Here is a 7,581-nt window from a genome sequence, read left to right on the forward strand (position 1 = left end):
AGTGCTTGGGATCTGCCTTTTCTCTGCCCTTCTTGCTCACCTACCTCAGCTGATACCACTAGGCTGGAAACCCAACAATTGTGCATGTCATGGCAGTGAGCAGCCAGAGGTCCCAAGCAAGTTTGAAACTTCTGTGGCCCCCAGAATCCCTAAAATAACATACCTAAATCCAGCTCAAGTGTGAGCCAATGTTCTGCACAGGTATAACTTCCAGTACAGATATTCTTTGTGTTACTTGTGCACATGTAAGTGAAAAGTAGCAAAAATACTCTCCCTTTACCAGCTTCCAGCCAGACAGTTGGTTGTGCTCATATAACAACTGCTTGCAGCTGTAGCTCCCCTCATTTCTTCCCAGCTGGGAGCAGCAGTATCCAACCCCCATGTCTTACCCAGTACTTACTGAAATCGCAGCAAGACTTCATCCACCCCAGCTGGCTTCAGTTCAAGACACCCTCCCCATTAGAAGAAACATATGGATCCCCACTGCTGCTCCAGGCTCTTCAAAGTCAATCATGGGTTCCTGAATTGCCATTTTGAAGGCTTTGTATACAACAATGGCTTCTAAAGAAGTGTTTCCCATTCAAGACATCATAGATTTCTGTAATAATACCTCTAAACAGGTATTTCTGCTGCCAAGCAGCTCCATAGGAATCTAGATGCTCTGAATGTTGAGAACTACTGGTTCAGAGTGGCAGAAATATGCATAATGGAGCCCACAGGAGGCTGTTTCCAAAAGGATATTTGGCTACTCATAAAAGCCCAGCTTGGAACGATTCTAGCATTTGGAGTCTGGGTAATATCTCCCTCTACCAGAACACCTCCACCTTCACATCCACACAAAACTCCCTGCCAAGCAGCAGCATATGGACTATGGGTATAGTTCTTTCCTTGCTATGTTTTCGTGCAGTTGGCACACGAGCATGCCAGCCAGTTGGTCTGGAGTTTAATGTGAAACTTTTTGCCTTCTGAGAATAGATATGCGTCTATGGGAATTTATACTCCACCGGGATAAAGAAATTAACAAAGAAGGACAAGTGTTCCTCTCTGCCTAGTATCAGCTGAAATCTCTTTAAAATAAAAAAAGCAGACAGGAGATGGAATTAAACCTATACGTACCTTTCCAGTTCCACTGGGCTTCAGTTTACCATAAACACTTATACAGCTATTAAAAAAATATTGTATACTATCAGTCAGTTGATCCTCCCATAGAGGTAGCATCTGCCCATTTGATTTGAATTTCAATGCTATTGTTTTGCGTGTGTTGAACTACAAAGAGAAGAAAAGGTTTTTGTTATTACTCTTCATCAACGAATCTAATGCAAGGGGAAAATTGCCGGTAATTATCTTTGTAGCAATTATGCTGGCCCAAACACAGTAAGTGCAAGCACATTCCTTGTTATTTATTACAGAAAGATCTCAAACCACAAACTGTTTAGAATGCACAGCATTTTAATTCACGGACTTTGATGAAACTTATTTTAATATAGCTTTGTTTTCCTTATTAAACGACAAGAAAAAATTACAACAGATCTCATAGTGCTTTAATGTAGTAAAGGTGCTGAGTGTATCACAGTAGTTAACTTTCTTCCTTTGGATATGAACAGCATGGCTGCTCTACAGGTGTTTTCTCAACCAATTATAAATATGTAAAGCCTGAAATTTTATCAGAGTTTATGCCTGAACATGAAAAATAACATTCTACTCTCTTAATTGAGTTTATCTTAATCCACAGGGAGTTGATTTTATTTCTATAAATTTGCTTCTGATGTCTTTTGCCCTGTAATAAATTTAATAAAGTTTTGAGATGAAAGATATATCTTATTTTCTAAGGGTTTCTGAATTGTGTTATCCGTCCTTGCTGCAGAACAAGCCTGTAGTACCTGCCTTTCCAACTTACTTTCATGGGAAGCTATTTTTCAGCAAATTATTTTCCCAGAAATATTTCCACTTTGGGGTGTTTTCTGCTGTGCTTCATTCAATGTTTCCCTGAAACAGTTTTTTTTTCTCCCCAGAAAATGATCATGTTAATTAAACTTCAGCCAGTATTGACATTTGGAAGAGTTGCTGTGATCCTGATGAGAGCTGTCATTCTTCTGCTTCATGTCCACACTCTCATGCCCCACCAAAGGAACAAACTGAGCTTCAGGGGTTGCTTGCTCCAACAGGACTGCTTGGATTTTGAAAACTACAGCACAGCAGCCTACCGGACTAAAGATACCTTCTTACTTTTGGCAGAAAACTTTTGCTTTTTTTTTTTTTTTTCTTTCACCTCCTTATAATTTTCCTATGTCTTTTATTTTTTAAAGCACTTCCAACATCTGTTTGTGTGTGCACATATGTATGCACTTGCTTCCGTGCCGCTGATGGACTCATACTGTGAGCACTGAGAAGGCAAAGGGTTATGTGGTCTCTCTGCCTCAGTTCCTGTGTTGTTTTGTTCCCTGAGGAAAATTAACCGTATGAAATGCAGTCTGGTTTTCAAAAAAATATCAATGCAAGGTGAGAAGAAAGGTTCATTTGGTCTTATGAGGCAGCTCCTGAAGATAAATTCGCTATTCATTCATACTTGTTAACTTTTTAAAAGCTACAGCACTAGGTGTGGGGCATCTGCACCAATGTTTGGACATTTATACTTATACAGTAAAATTTTATTTGCTTTTATTTACATGCTTCTCTAATGGATAAAACCTCAATTTTTGAACAATATGGAACAAGAGGGAATCCTCATAGTGTCTTTTTGAATATCACAGTAGACAAAATAGGTAGGATGTAGCCCCGTCTGCCACACGGATGTAAATTTTTGGTGTGATGATAGGAAATCATAGAATCATTAAGGCTGGAAAAGACTGCTAAGTTAATCTAGTCCAACCCCAACTCATCCCCATCATGCCCACTAACCATGTTCCTCAGTGACACATCTCCACATTTCTTGAAAACCTCCAGGGACAGTGACTCCATCACTTCCCTGGGGAGTGCTTGTACTCCTCAAAGGCTGTGACAGCATTTCTGATACCCTACCTGTATTTTTTTACTCTAAGTCAGGGTGTTTGTTTGGGACATGCAGTTTTACCCCATCCCAAGGTACTATCCTCACACACAGACTGATTGCAGGATGCTTGATGATAGATTAAAAAAATAATAAGAAGAAAAAGATATAAATCTTTCAATACACATGATCTCATTATTTATTTAATCTGAAGCTGTTTTTATTTTTGCGTGTACATTTTAGATCAACAAATTAATGCTGGCAGCTTTCCTACCCGGTACTTTCCAATTTTCCCATGCACAGATTCCCCTGACATGTTTGTCTCTACCACTGAGGACATCTACTGAGTAAGTAGGAGTAACTTCTGCAAATTTGTTTGTTGTTTTTTGATGTGCCCCAAGAGAGAATAGGATGAGACAATTGTGTTTCACCCCGTGGCTGAAATAAAGGCTTTGAACAAAGGTGAAAGACTCATTTGACTTACTTCATCACCAAGCCTATATAAATTAAATTTCTACATTACTCACAGTAGGCCTTACAATTATGTTGATTAATCATACGTTACTGAGAGAATGGAAACTCATTTATAACAGGCTTTATTAATCTATTGTGTCATTTTTGGTTTCTTAAAGCCCTGTTGCAGAGACAATTCCACTCCCAATGAGCTGGTTAATTTTATTTCTCTTCCACCTTATTCGTAATTAATTTTTAAAATGCTGTTTACATTAAACACAATTAATTTAATGCAGTTCTTTAAAGAAGAGAAATATGTAAACTCGTTTAGAGGTGTATTATTTTAATACTGATATTAGAAATAGAGATGTTTTTCAAAGTAATGTGAATATGTGCGTGTTAGTTGGCCTTTGGTTTGCTGTATTGAAGCAAGAAATATGTATGTTTAATTTTGAAATAGTATATTGACCTTTGAGCCATCTTCTACAGCCAAATGGAACTAATCATGAATGGAATGATATGGGAAACTATTTATTAAGCTAGGATGGTAGCAAAGAGGCTTGTTCATCTACAGAACAGCACAACAGCACTGTGAGCATTGGGAAACAGGGAAGTCATGTACCCTGACCCCCAGAAGACACTTACAGCACTACTTTGTTTGTAGAATTATCGGGGGAAAGAGGTTTTGTAGCCCAGTAAAACGAGAGACTCGCTTGCATCAGGCAGTCAAAAAGCATCCAGACTGTTCCATCAGAGTGAAAACCATCTCAGTGGCTTAACTTAATGTAAAGAGGGTCTCACTTTCAGCTAGACCCAGCTCCTATGTATTCTCTCTTTGAGACATACTGTGGTTTCCATCCATTCTCTCTTTGCTCTTCTAAACCTTGTCCCTCCTCCTCTTCTACCTCCTCAGTTCAAAGCCCTCTGCTCTGCAAGCACAGAGCCTGTGCCGTGTACCAGAGTGTGGACCAACCGCAGGCACGGACACCTCTCTTTCAAGACAGTCTGGTTCCCCAAGACGTGACCCAGCATTTCAGCTAGAGAAAGAAGAAAGCCCTTGGAGAAGGAGTTACTGGCTGGTATTTCAGTTCATACTGGAATGCCACAGTTAATTGTTGCATCATTGCATTCAACAGAAGCTGAATCTAGGCATCACATAAACAGGCAAAGATATCCACAAAAGACAGTATCTTACAAAGTTGTTTCGTTTCAGATTCATCTGTCTAAGGCAGCCATTGACAGTGACTCTGTGTAACTTTTAATTAGTGTATACCTACAAGACTTTAATAAACTATTTACAAATGGGCTGCTCTGTCACATGGCATTATCAGTTCTTTAAACTTATGTTGTTGAGGAGGTCAAATGTGAAGAGCTCATTCCAAGATTGAAATAAAATATGCCAAGAGTAATGCTTTGTGGGGAGATGATTAACATTTCTCTATTCAACATGGCTGAGAGATTGCTGTTACATCCCTTTATTAATGTGAAAGTTTTCTTTTGCAACCAAGTGATGCAGCCTTTTGTAATTTAGATATTAAAGAGAGTTGTTGTTGTTTAATAAAAAGAATGATAATTTATTGACACTTGGATCACACAGTGCCATGAGTGTAATGAAACCAAACAACCTAATTTCATTCCTCCCCATGCACTCCACGCTAATTAAAAGCAAGAATCAATATGGGTGCAGCATTGTCAACAATGGCATTAAAAGGCCGAGCTGTAGCCAAAAGGCTGAGGACAGTTTTCAAGGCTGAGGCAAATGGGCAGGAGGTTGAAAAGAAACCAAGAATGATGCAGAAGACAGAAGATGGAACTTTTGCCATTAACATTTTTGGACTTTTGGTTGAGTGTTTTGTGGGTTTTCTTCTTTGCCTTTCACAATTTGTCCAAAAAAAATTCCTCTGATAAAATTTGTTTCTGTATATGGTAGTAGATAATTATACTTCTGTTTTAAAAGGAAAGTTCTTCAAACAAGGCATCAAGATTTAATGATGGGACATGTAAAAAGGAGCTTCCCTGAATGTATCTGATCTACGAAATTCAGCTTGCAAGCTCACTGAGGGTTGCTCAGATGAGGATGAAACAAATGTGGGATTCCTCTAGAGTGTGTTTCCATAGCCGTCAGTCTCTGGAGAGACAAAATCAGTGATTTCAGCTCCAGTAACACCTGATTCTCATTTAGTTAACCAACGGGCAGCGTCAGGGTGTCCGCTTCGGTGGTGCAGAGTTGGTTCCCACTCTGTGTCTCTGGGCCTCCTGTGGGAATAGATAGGCGCACAAAGCTGAGGCATGGAAATAAGAAAAGTACAAAAGAAAACACAGATGCTGGCATGGCCCTTTGGAAAGGCATCCCTGTGGTTATTATGAAGTTACATCAGGAAAAACAGATCCTGCCTGACCAGTTTTGGAGATGAAATTACCATATATTCTCCTTATACTCAAGGCTCAAAATAACACCACGGTGAGGGAAGCCTTCAGGGAAGCCTGTGGAAACAAAGAGCAGAAGAAGGGGAAACAGAGCAGATGGTTTTCTCAGGGAAATGATCAAAAGACTGATGGCAGCCTGTTTCCAAATTGAGGGGTTGTGCAGCTGGACCCAAATATCTGGTCAGTTTACAGTGGATGAAAAATTATTCATTTTTAGGAAAGGCAATGTATTCCTAAATGCGTTCTTCAGGGATTGTGCAGTTCATTAGTGTGTTTGCAGAACTGAGTTGTGCAATCTGCAAGTTTGAATAAAAAGCTGTTGGGACAATTTGGTTTCTGCTTATAAATCACAAGCTGGAGCCTCAGATGGAGTAAACATGTACATGTATATGGAGGTCAGTGCAATTAGATTAATTCAGAGACACAGCTGAGAATCCAGTTCACTCTTATGTAGCCCTTCTCGCCCCTTCACACTCACTGAGACAAACTGCTTCAGGTTGAATCTTCTCAACACATGGATGTCCCTTTTGAGTACCATAGACTTAGATACCCTTCCAGGTGGAAATATTTACATGCTCTTACGTGAGAGAAGTCAGTGCTCAGTGTGACTCTCCATCGCTGGGATCCTCAGTGCGTTAGTAGTGAATTTAATCACTGCAATGACCTTGGACAGAACAAGTGGCATTAACAGTCACGTGATCTGCAATCAGAGTAATTCCTCCTGTTTCATTTGTAGGTTGCCGTAACTAATGGAATAGATGTTATTCCACTCAAGGACAGAAAAGAGGAAATAGGTAAACTGTTTTTTAAAGAAGCTGACCTCTAATTGATGCATGCATTTCACTTAGAGCAAAATGCCTGCTTGGAAAATAGAACGTATGGTTCAGCGGCATCCAAACAAATTGTTATTTCCACTTGTGTATTGATTAATACAGAGGGTACGGTTGAGCGGATTTCAATTGACCAACTAGAGTTGCAATTGATTCACTCGGAGAAGTCATGATTTCAGAAATTATCTATAAATGACGCATGGAAAAGAGAAACCTGGAAATGTGTGATGAGAATGACATTTCCTTAGAATTCATTGGCATTCCAAATGAAATCACCACCAAAGTTTGGACCTCTACACAATTTCTATTAGGAATTCTCACAAATACTGAAGTACGAGAGATGATCCAAAAGTAATGCCTCCTATTTTATTATGTTGGCCTGTAACATCAGAGGCAGATGTTGGTGGGATGGCAGTACAGGTTGAACCTTCCTGCCAACATTCTGTTACATTTTGTTGCCATGTGACAGATGGCATCAGAGGGGCACAAGGCATGCACAATGGCATCTTACGTGGAAGTATGTATGAAACAAAGGCATGGAACTGAATTCCTCCATGCAGAAAAAAATGGAACACATTGGCATTCATTGATGCTTGCTGAATGTTTATGGAGACCAAACAGCAGATGTAGCACAGCGAAGCAGCAGGTGGTGCATTTCAGTAGTGGTGACAGTGACATGAAAGACAAGCCATGTTCCAGAAAGCCATGCAGATTGTTACAAGAGCGACATGCAGGCTCTTGTTCATTGCTGGTGAAAATGCATGGCTAATGGTGATGACTACGTTGACAAATAATATTTTTTAGCTGAGAATTTGCTTTATCAAATAGTCTTACTGTGCTCTTTGTATCTGTTGTAGTTTCCACATAAATAAATAGGAGGCATTA

The 7,581-nt window shown here is 39.6% G+C and overlaps 1 long non-coding RNA gene across 1 annotated transcript; it reads left to right on the forward strand.

The window, feature by feature from the left end:
- Positions 1,446 to 5,022, forward strand: LOC110405338. Its single transcript, XR_002442827.1, has 2 exons — positions 1,446 to 3,333; positions 4,353 to 5,022. It is a non-coding gene; the product is annotated as an uncharacterized LOC110405338 (long non-coding RNA).

Source organism: Numida meleagris, chromosome 12 (genome assembly GCF_002078875.1).
Source record: "Numida meleagris isolate 19003 breed g44 Domestic line chromosome 12, NumMel1.0, whole genome shotgun sequence".
NCBI lineage: Eukaryota > Metazoa > Chordata > Aves > Galliformes > Numididae > Numida > Numida meleagris.